This window comes from Chiloscyllium punctatum, chromosome 15 (genome assembly GCF_047496795.1).
Source record: "Chiloscyllium punctatum isolate Juve2018m chromosome 15, sChiPun1.3, whole genome shotgun sequence".
Taxonomy (NCBI): domain Eukaryota; kingdom Metazoa; phylum Chordata; class Chondrichthyes; order Orectolobiformes; family Hemiscylliidae; genus Chiloscyllium; species Chiloscyllium punctatum.
In genome coordinates this window covers 89,675,775-89,688,068 of record NC_092753.1, presented here as the reverse complement: position 1 = coordinate 89,688,068, position 12,294 = coordinate 89,675,775, and positions in this window count along the sequence as shown.

Sequence of the window (12,294 nt, the reverse complement as noted above, 5' to 3'; positions counted from 1 at the left end):
CGGATGGTGATGGATTGGAATGGCTGTAGGATAGTGATGGATTGGAATGGCTGTAGGATAGTAATGGATTGGAATGGCTGTAGGATGGTGATGGAATGGAATGACTGTAGGATGGTGATGGGCTGGAATGGCTGTAGGATGGTGATGGATTGGAATGGCTGTAGGATAGTGATGGATTGGAATGGCTGTAGGATAGTGATGGGCTGGAATGGCTGTAGGATGGTGATGGATTGGAATGGCTGTAGGATAGTGATGGATTGGAATGGCTGTCGGATGGTGATGGGCTGGAATGGCTGTAGGATAGTGATGGATTGGAATGGCTATCGGATGGTGATGGTTTGGAATGACTTTAGGATAGTGTTGGGTTGGAATGGCTGTAGGATAGTGATGGATTGGAATGACTTTAGGATAGTGTTGGGTTGGAATGGCTGTAGGATGGTGATGGGTTGGAATGGCTGTCGGATGGTGATGGTTTGGAATGGCTATCGGATGGTGATGGTTTGGAATGGCTGTAGGATGGTGTTGGGTTGGAATGGCTGTAGGATAGTGATGGATTGGAATGGCTGTAGGATGGTGATGGATTGGAATGGCTGTAGGATGGTGATGGGTTGGAATGGCTGCAGATTGGTGATGGTTTGGAATGGCTGAGGGATGGTGATGAGTCAGGACCCCACCAGCCTCCCACCTCCACCACAATTAAACCTGTGGTGAGAAGATCCCTAGATGATCCCCCTTCCTTGCCAGCAACCTTTAAGTTACAGAATTATTACAACATGGCAGAAGGCAATTTAGACAATGTGCCTGCTAAGAAACATTATCACTTCTTACTTCAAACATTATCCTTCATTCACACCCATATCTTACATATTTTCCAATGAACCTGCTCAGAAATGTTACAACACATCACTGGAGTAGTGGAGTCTTGAACCCAGAGTTCCTGATCCCTTGGAACGGTTACTAGTAAGTAACCTGTGGATTGCTCGATCAATTCACAATGCTCTGGATCACCCTTAAAGATGTAGCAAAGCAGTCTGCCCACTATCCAGTTGGCTGTCGAGAAAACCAAACAGCCTCCATAACATCTCCTGCCCCAGAGATAATCGAGAATTTGAGCTTGTCTTCTTTACAGTAGCAAAGCTTAAGAGAAGACTTAACAAAGGGGTTGAAAACTGAGGGATTTTGTGAGAGTGAAAAGGATTAAATTGCTTCTACACGTCACAGTGATACTAAGCAGAGCGCATCAAATTAAAAATGATCATCAGAAAAACACTAGGAAGGCAGTGAGATTTATTTTTAATTTAATATGTCCTGGAATGCATTGTCTGAAGGTGTCGTGGAAAAAGATTCAGTAGGAATTTTCTTAAAGAAAAGTCTGCAGTTCTACGGTAAAAAAGCAGGAAGAGTGGGGCCAATTGGACACTCAGTGAGAGGTAAAATTGCTTTTTTTCCCACTGTTCCATTCAGTCACAATCTTCTGTACCAACATGAGCGAAATCCTGGAACTCTCTTCCTGACAGCACTGTGAGAGCATCTGCTCTGGTTCAACAAGAGCAGCTAAGCACCACCTTCTCCAGGTGAATAAATGTCAACCTTTCTGACAACACCGACAAACAGAGAAATAACTTCCTTTCTGAAGCTCTCAATACATCAGGAAATGAAGCGGAGATCTTCTTGATTTGGGTGGGTCTGTGCAACATCATGAGCATTCTGCAGTCCAAATCTGAGAAACATGCAGCTTGGCATGAAGTATGGCACTTTGAGCAAGACTTCTCCTTCAAGGCATCTGATTGGTGAATACTCACTGCACTACAGACTTGATCTGTCGACTCAGAGTGCAACCTCAATAAGGTTATCTCAGATTACAACAGGATCTTGATCAGATGGGCCAATGGGCTGAGGAGTGGCAGATGGAGCTTAATTTAGATAAATATGAGGTGCTGCATTTTGGGAAAGCAAATCTCAGCAGGACTTATACACTTAATGGTAAGGTCCTGAGGAGTGTTGCTGAATAAAGAGACCTTGGAGTGCAGGTTCATAGCTCCTTCAAAGTGGAGTCGCAGGTAGGTAGGATAGTGAAGAAGGCGTTTGGTATGCTTACCTTCATTGGTCAGAGTATTGAGTACAGGAGTTGGGAGGTCATGTTGCAGCTGTATAGGACATTGGTTAGGCCACTGTTAGAATATTGCATGTAATTCTGGTCTCCTTCCTATCAGAAAGATGTTGTGAAACTTGAAAGGGTTCAGAAAATATATACAAGAATGTTGCCAAGGTTGGAGGATTTGAGCTACAGGGAGAGGTTGAATAGGCTAAAGAGTTTCGGAGGCTGAGGGGTGACCTCATAGAGATTTATAAAATCATGAGGGGCATGGATAGGATAAATAGACAAAGTATTTTCCCTGGGATAGGAGAGTCCAGAACTACAGGGAAAAGGTTTAGGGTGAGAGGGGAAAGATATAAAAGAGACCAAAGGTACAACTTTTTCACGCAGAGGGTGGTGCGTGTATGGAATGAGCTGCCAGAGGAAGTGGTGGAGGCTGGTACAATTGCAACAGTTAAGAGGCATTTGGATTGGTATATGAATAGGAAGGGTTTGGAGGGATATGGGCCGGGTGCTGGCAGGTGGCACTAGATTGGGTTGGGATATTTGATCGGCATGGACAGGTTTGACCGAGAGGTCTGTTTCCGTGCTGTACATCTCCATGACTCTATAAAAACAAAATGCAGCATCCAAAGATTATGTGTGTCACACAAAATGCTTGGAATCCCAAGTTGTATTGCTGTGCTGAGGAAGAACTTACCTTTACCTAACTAGGTTTAAAGAATAAAATACAATGTTCTGTTTCATCTAGGTTTGAAAACTGATTGAATGCCATACTGAGCAGAACTGTAATTAATCACAAACATCTTACCCACATCTCTATCTGTTTTGCAAACTTCTGAGACAATTTGGTCTTTTGAAATGTTATAGGAAGGGAAGAAAGTCATCTGTTAGAATTCTTGACCGTGAATGAACAGGACAGGGATTAAAAAGCTGTGTGAGAAATAAGAGCTGGAGTCAGCTATTCAGACTTTTGAATGCGCTCTTGGCTGACCCTCTTGTGGTAGTGTCCCAACCTCTAAGCCAGGAGTTCCCAGCTTCAAGTTCCATCTGCTTCATGGGTCTGCCATAACAACGCTAAATAGTTTGTTAATGAAAAGGAGGTTACGGATTCAGATAACACTCCAGGACTTGAGATTAAATGCAAAAGGTGATAGTCCAGTGCTATGCTGAGGGAGTGCTGCGCTATCCAAGATGTCATCGTGTCTTGGAGATGTACAGCATGGAAACAGACCCTTCGGTCCAACTCGTCCATGCCAACCAAATTTCCCAACCCAATCTAGTCGCACCTACTAGTACCCGGTATCCCTCCAAACCCTTCCTATTCATATACCCATCCAGATGCCTTTTAAATGTTGCAATTGTAGCAGCCTCTACCACTTCCTTTGGCAGCTCATTCCATACACGTACCACCCTCTGTATATCTTTCCCCTCTCACCTTAAACCTATGCTCTCTAGTTCTGGACTCCCCCACCCCAGGGAAAATACTTTGTCTATTTATCCTATCTATGCCTCCAATGCTCCAAGAAAAACAACATTAACCTATTCAACCTCTACCTATAGCTCAAATCCTCCAACCTTGGCAACATCCTTGTAAATCTTTTCTGAACCCTTTCAAGTTTCACAACATCCTTCCGATAGGAAGAAGACCAGAATTGCACGCAATATTCCAACAGTTGTCTAACCAATGTCCTAAGTGAAAATAGGGACTGCAGATGCTGGAGAGCAGAGCTGAGAGTGTGGTGCTGGAAAAACGCAACAGTTCATGCAGCATCCGAGGAGCAGGAGAGTTGACGTTTCAGGCAAAAGCCCTTCATCAGGGATGAGGCTGTGAGCCGAGGGGGTGGTGAGATAAATGGGAAGGAGCTGGGGCTGGGGAGAAGGTAGCTGAGAGTGCAATAGGTAGATGGTGGTGGGAGTAATGGTGATATGTCAGAGGTGAGGGTGGAACAGATAAGTGGAAAGGACGATGGACAGATAGGCTAGGCCTCCCACTTGTCTCACCACCCCTTGGCTCACAGCCTCATTCCTGATGAAGAGCTTTTGCCCGAAACATCAACTCTCCTAACCAATGTCCTGTACAGCTGCAACACAACCTCCCAACTCCTATACTCAATACTCTGACCAATGAAGGAAAGCATACCAAACGCCTTCTTCACTATCCTATCTACCTATGACTTTATTTTCAAGGAGCTGCACTCCAAGGTCTCTTTGTTCAGCAACACTTCCTAGGACCTTACCATTAAGTGTATAAATCCTGCGAAGCTTTGCTTTCCCAAAATGCAGCACCTCACATTTATCTAAATTAAACTCCATCTGTCACTCCTCAGCCCATTGGCCCATCTGATCAAGATCCCGTTGTACTCTGAGGTAATCGTCTTCACTGTCCACTATACCTCCAATTTTGTTGTCATCTACAAACTTACTAACTGTACCTCTTATGTCTTCTTTCCTGTGAGAGTGTAAACAGGCCAATTTTGCTGACCTGATGAGGTATAACCCAAAATAGACCCAGGGAAACAATAAGGTAAAAACAATGACTGCAGATGCTGGAAACCAGATTCTGGATTAGTGGTGCTGGAAGAGCACAGCTGTTCAGGCAGCATCCAAGGAGCTTCGAAATCGATGTTTCGGGCAAAAGCCCTTCATCAGGAATAAAGGCAGTGAGCCTGAAGCATGGAGAGATAAGCTAGAGGAGGGTGGGGGTGGGGAGAGAGTAGCATAGAGTACAATGGGTGAGTGGGGGAGGGGATAAAGGTGATAGGTCGGGGGCAGGGGGAGGGTGAAGTAGATAGGTGGAAAAGGAAATAGGCAGGTAGGACAAGTCCAGACATGTTATGGGGACAGTGCTGAGCTGGAAGTTTGGAACTAGGGTGAGGTGGGGGAAGGTGAAATGAGGAAACTGTTGAAGTCCACATTGATGCCCTGGGGTTGAAGTGTTCCGAGGCGGAAGATGAGGCGTTCTTCCTCCAGGCATCTGGTGGTGAGGGAGCAGCGGTGAAGGAGGCCCAGGACCTCCATGTCCTCGGCAGAGCGGGAGGGGGAGTTGAAATGTTGGGCCACGGGCCGGTGTGGATGATTGGTGCGGGTGTCCTGGAGATGTTCCCTAAAGCGCTCTGCTAGGAGGCACCCAGTCTCCCCAATGAAGAGGAGACCGCATCGGGAGCAACAGATACAATAAATGATATTAGTGGATGTGCAAGTAAAATTTGATGGATGTGGAAGGCTCCTTTAGGGCCTTGGATAGAGGTGAGGGAGGAGGTGTGGGCGCAGGTTTTACAGTTCCTGCCGTGGCAGGGGAAAGTGCCAGGATGGGAGGGTGGGTTATAGGGGGACGTGAACCTGACCAGGTCGTCACAGAGGGAACGGACTTTGCAGAAGGCGGAAAGGGGTGGGGAGGGAAATATATCCCTGGTGGTGGGGTCTGTTTGGAGGTGGCGGAAATGTCGGTGGATGATTTGGTTTATGCGAAGGTTGGTAGGGTGGAAGGTGAGCACCAGGGGCGTTCTGTCCTTGTTACGGTTGGAGGGGTGGGGTCTGAGGGTGGAGGTGCGGGATGTGGACGAGATGCTTTGGAGGGCATCTTTAACCACGTGGGAAGGGAAATTGCGGTCTCTAAAGAGGGAGGCCATCTGGTGTGCTCTGTGGTGGAAGGGAAAACGGGATGGCATTTTTGCAAGAGATAGGGTGGGAAGAGGTGTAATCCAGTTAGCTGTGGGAGTCGGTGGGTTTGTAAAAAATGTCAATGTCAAGTCGGTCATCATTAATGGAGATGGAGAGGTCCAGGAAGGGGAGGGAGGTGTCAGAGATGGTTCAGGTAAATTTAAGGTCAGGGTGGAATGTGTTGGTGAAGTTGATGAATTGCTCAACCTCCTCGCGGGAGCACGAGGTGGCACCAATGCAGTCATCAATGTAGCAGAGGAAGAGGTGGGGAGTGGTGCTGGTGTAATTACGGAAGATCAACTGCTCTACGTAGCCAACAAAGAGACAGACATAGCTGGGGCCCATACGTGTGCCCATGGCTACCCCTTTGGTCTGGAGGAAATGGGAGGATTCAAAGGAGAAATTGTTAAGGGTGAGGACCAGTTCGGCCAAACGAATGAGAGTGTCGGTGGAAGGGTACAGTTGGGGACGTCTGGAGAGGAAAAAACAGAGGGATTGGAGGCCCTGGTCATGGCGGATGGAGGTGTAGAGGGATTGGATATCCATGGTGAAGATGAGGCGTTGGAGGCCGGGGAAACGGAAGTCTTGGAGGAGGTAGAGGGTATGGGTGGTGTCTCGAACGTATGTGGGGAGTTCCTGGACTAGGGGAATAGGACAGTGTCAAGGTAGATAGAGATGAATTCAGTGGAGCATTCTACATTCTACAGCATTAAGATGGATACTTTATTTTGTCCTTTGGACCTTGTGCTTTAATCTTTACATTGATTCACAGTTCAGCTATTCTGTGCCTACCTGAAGCAGTCGAATAAATGTCCATCTGTTCCACTGATTCTGAGATTTTAACGCGTTTAGCTCCAGACTTCTTTCTCTCTGTTGTGCAATGGAACTTCAGTCTGAGTATATGGCTGAGCTACAATCCCATGGATGGATTCAGCTGCTGTTATGGACCAGGCAACACCTCCTCAAAATGTTTTAAGAAGATAGGCAAACCCTAAATTCTTACTTTTTTCAGGCAGATGTAAGATGGATATTTTAGGAGTAATGCAGCTGGTCAAAACACTCAGCTTTAAACAAAACAGAATTTATTTAAACACGATGAATGGAACACAAACAAAAGAAAAAAGAATTTAGAATAACAACATACTTGATAACTCAATCGATTCTTTCGCAGCTTAACAAGGGAGCTGTTCCAGTTCCCACAACATCCTATAAACACACGCCTTGGTAAAGGTAAATTTAAACACAGGGTCTTTCAGGCAGGAGAGATTTCAGTGAGTAAGTTCAGGCAAGAAATGTCTGTTGAAGCATGGAACCTCTTTTCATTGTCGCTGCTTCTCTGTTACCTGCTGTTTTCTGACTGCCTGCTCAAAACTAAACCAAACTTGAAAAAAAATTGAATTGGGAGAACTGGCCACTCTCCTTTCATTGTACAACAGTGTTCAAAAAAAAAACCTAAAGGCCTCATCTGATTGTTGGCTTAGACAGTGTCTGTTAGCCATTTTGGCACCACTGACTTTGCAACCCCTCTTGAAAAAAACCAAGGACAGCACAACCTTGTTAAAGGGGCAGCATCATCACACTGCACAGTGTTTGTTCAGTCATCTGTGTCAGTGGGAGCCATCAATGGGATTCTAAGCTTTAATTTTATGAACTGTTTTATGAGCAGTTGACAGGGTTTCCCAGGAGACATTTCTGAATGTCTTTACATTTATGCTGATTGGTTTTTGAGCACTTGTGGCAGCCATGCATTCACTTCAAGATGGATACTGCATGAATTGGCAAGGAGGCATTTTGTAAGGGAGAATAATGAAGAAAAATTGAAATATATGGATTGAGAACTGGTGGCTAGAACATTTCATGTCAAGGACTGGGCTTATCGTTCCACCAAACAGAATTAGACATTTTGGCCTACCAGATTTCCTACCCATCCACCTCCATTCCCAGACTTGCTTCAGGAGATAATTTCCCAAATCCATACTTCCTTGCTGCCCATCAGGACAATGACTGGGTAGGTAGGATTGTGATGATAAGTAATGGTCTGATCGATAATTACCCATAAAGCCCTCTGTCTTCCATCACAGCAGGATGTGAAAGTTCCTATGGCTTTTTTAAAATTCACTGATGGAAAGAGGGCATCGCTGTATAGGCCAGCATTTATTGCCCAACCCTAATTGCCAGAGAACAGTCAACAATATTGCTGTGGGTCTGAAGTCACATGTAGGTCAGACCAAGTAAGGATGACCGTTTTCTTTCCGAAAGGACGTTAGTGAACCAGTCTGGCTTTTCTGACAATCGACAACGGATTCATGGTCAACTTAATTCCAGATTTTTTAATATATTCAATTCAAATTCCACTATCTGCCATGGAAGGATTAAAATCTAGGTCCCCCAGAACATTACCTGGGTCTCTGGATTAACAGTCCAGCAATCATACCACTAGGCTGCCATTTCCTCCCTAATTAATTTCTTTGATTAGGAGTAGGAGGATTCATTCATGATTAATATTTCTCATGCTATTAGTACACTTAAGTTCTTCAACAACAGTAGAAAACCATAGACCTAACAAAGATCTTTGAAAGTTTTTCTGACCGGTCCATCACTTCAATATATCTTTCAATTGGAAAGCTTAAAAACCAGAGATTAATGTTTCAAAATATTTGTTAACCAAAAACCCAGAGGGGATGAGAAGATTTTATTTTGTATATACCTCTACATGTGATGACCTAGAATAGCTGTCTACAAGATTAGTGAAAAAGGATTTGATAGTAACTTTCAACAAGGATACATAGCTGATAGAAAAATAAAAGCAGACCAGTTAGCCTGATACCTGTTGTTGCAAAATGGCTAAAAGGCTGAAAACTACAGTGGAAAATGGGCACTGCACCTCATACACTACTCCCCTCACTTCTCCCCAACCCTCGCACTCCAACAAGAAAGGAAACCACACTGACACATAACAGCATGCACAGGATACGTTGTGTAATTATGAAATTTCCTCTATTCACTGGAGAAGAGATTCCACCCTTAAAAGCAACCAACCAATCTCCAGCTAGCAACAACACAGACTCAGTTACGGTAGTGCATGTAGGCCCACATAGAAGATAGCATGGTCCCTGGATAAAGCTAAGTCTGGGGCATTTGACCTTAATTATTTACTTATCTCTGGTGGGCAGTACCCGCTCAGCAGTCATTCTATAGGAGTGAGCTCGAGAGTGATTGTGAAGATAGTGTGCTAACCACCCAAAATATAATTGATGCCCACCCCCAAAAAGGACAGCCAGAAATAACGTCATATCCAACCAATTCTCCATAATTAATGATGGAGTCACTGAACAAACTTTTCAGGTGGCCAGAGAGAACCAAATGGATTTCTAAAGTGTAGGCCATGTTTGAATCTGATGGGATGTCTTGCGGAATGATTCAAGTGGGGATCTTTGAATGTTATCTGTTTAGTTTTTCGTAAATACTTACCAAACTGTAGTAAATAGATTTCAGCCACAGGTCTTTTGAGATCATTGCCCATTTTGCCAGTAGTTAACTCCCTTGATCAGCTCATTTGATAATATTTTTCAAGGCTATGAATTTTCCATAAAATCTGATGTTTTCAGGATCTTGTCTTGTTCACAACAAGGTTCTAATGCATTTTTAATGCATCTGAACCCATTTAACCACCTCTTTTTATTCTATTCTATCCCAGTATTGTGCTATAGCCAGAAACTTCATAAAACACCTGTGAGACAGTTATTATTTCTGGTGCCAGTCAGTCTATGTCCTTCATGAAGAGGAATGCTAATTTATTGCATCTTATTACTCAGGCAGGGACAATTTTATCTACGGAGACTTGTCACTTGGGACTTGGCTGAGATTGCCAAACTCAATTTACATCGGACCTGCGTAAGTGTGCTAAGCTTTCTGGATATACAGTGGTTCATTCACAGATCTACCTGATCCATCGAAACAGATTTATTTCTAATATGGATGTGTCCTCTTCCTCTGAAAATCTCTCACGTAACACATTTAGGCAACCATATTAGCTATGCATTCTTTTGTAGCTTATTACAACATGTCATTCCCGAAAATGAACATTTTTAATGACTGTGATAACACAAATCAGTGAGAAAAGAGAAATATGTGAATTTAACAAAATGCTAATGATCGTCACAGCACAGCAGTTAACTCATACACAGATAAAGATGTCAGACAAAGGAGCATTCATCATTTTTCATCTGCAATCACAAACCCGACAGTTTTCTGGTCGGGGTGAGGGGACAGCTAAAAGTAAAGGCACACCATCTGAGCCAGCTGAAATAACCCAACGCTAGCTTTTTGATTTACTGCTCTTCATTGCAGTTCAATCAATAATTCTGGGCCCAGTCAGACTCCTGTATCCAATTTACAGGAGTCTATCACTGAGTCGACGGAGTCAAAGTGAAGACAAAGTCAACGCATTAATGATGTGCTACACGGTGCTATTTTTAACACGCTTAGTAAATATGATAGCTGGTGCTGGTGGCATCTAATGGCAGATAATCAATGTTGCATCAGCCCTCATTTTTTTCTTTTATTGACAGGCTGTCCAATTTGGATACCGTGGGTGGCTAATTGGAAAGTCAACTGTCCATGGTGTACTTGGCCACATAGCGAGGATTCAAGTTTTCTTCAAAGTTAGTCCATAATGACCGGCTTCCCAATCGACTTTCAGCAGCGACCCTGCACGTGAAATCAATATAGTAAGTGCAAGACTAGACAAAGGAAATCACGTCTAGGTATAAATTGCACCTAAGTCATCTGTGGTCCAATATCCTAAGGTGTTCATTTCTTTCTCCCTTACTCCTTTTTCCTTCAACAGGGCTTTAAAGCTAAAACTTGGCGGCACCTAAAACAATGGCACCCAACACAAACCTAAAATCATCAGCTATCCATGCAACCCACAGAAACTAATTACCATAGCGTCAGCCAGCACGAAGCTACTTGGATGCTGCCTGAACTGCTGTGCTCTTCCAGCACCACTAATCCAGAATCTGGTTTCCAGCATCTGCGGTCATTGTTTTTACCTGGAAAGAGGCCATTCAATCCATGCATCCAATTTGTCCAACTCACCCTCAAACATATGAACAAGGAACAAGAGTAGGTCACTTGGCCCTTTGAGCATGTTCCACCATTCTGTAAGATCATGGCTGACCTGATTTTAACCTCAGCTCTACATTTCTGCATACCCCTGATAAACTTTCAACTTATTGGGATCGAAAATCTATCTCCCTCGGCTTACAAAAGATTTAAAAACTGAGCAAGGGAATTCTAAAGACTTGCCCTTTCTCCATAGCTTAGCAAAATGTGCTAAAGTTTCTCTTGAATGGTATTGAGGATCCTATTTCCAGTATTCTTTCAGATCACAGAGACACAGAATTGCCGCAGTGCACAAGGAGTCCTTTCTGCCCATCAGGTCTACAAGCTACCCATTTGTACTATTCCACTGCCTCTTCCCTGCATCCTTGCACATTGTACCCTTCTAAGGAACAGTCTCATGCCGTCTTTAATGTCACTATTGAACGTGCCTTGCAGGTAGTGCATTCTAACCCCTGACCATTCACTGCATGAAAACAAGTTTCCTCATATCACTTTAGTTTCTTTTAATAAACATTTAAATCTGTGCCTTCTTATTCTAAATTCGATCACAAGTGGGAATCAATTCTCCATTTCTACTCTGTCCAAATCTGTCATGATTTTTCACTATTTCTATTCAGCTCTCCTCTCAGCCTTCTCCTCTCCAAGGAAGCTAGTCCCATCTTCTTCAACTTCCCCCATCTATCCTCACAACTGAAATTTCTTATCCCTGGAATTGTTCCTGCACTCTTCTCCAGCATCTTCACATCCCTGCTCTAGTGTGACATTCAAAACTGAACACAATCACAGAATTGTTACAGGGCTGACAGAGGCCATTTGGCCCATTATGTTCATGCTCTTCATCTGAGCACCTTGAGTGCCAATCTCCTGCCTTTTCCCTGTAAATGAACACATTGTTTCTATTTCTTTGATACCTAATACCCACTCGCATGCCTCAATTGAACATTGCCTCCACCAGACTTGCCAGCAGCACATTCCATACTCACCATGTGAAGAAGTTTTACTCCCTTTGCGTTTGCTTCTTTTGTGGAACATGTTCAAGCTGTGTCCTCTGGTTCTCGATCCTTCTACAAACAGCAACACTGTCCAGACCTCTCAGGATCCCCTCACCATTCCTTCTCCAAGAACAGTCCCAACATCTCCAATCCATCCTCATAACTGAAATGTTTCATCCCTTTGTATAAATCTCATCTGCACTTTCCCAACACATTCACATCCTTCCTAAGGTGTGGCTGATGGAACTATCGGGGAGTCAGTTTAATAGTTACTCAGGAGTTAGTCCAACGTTACTTGGGTAACTAACCTAACTGCCACAGAACCTTCAGAATTCTCCAACTTAAATGGATACTTTTACAGTGTTGCAGCTGCTCCGAAAGTGCCCCACGGAATCTTCAATTTCCCCAGCAATT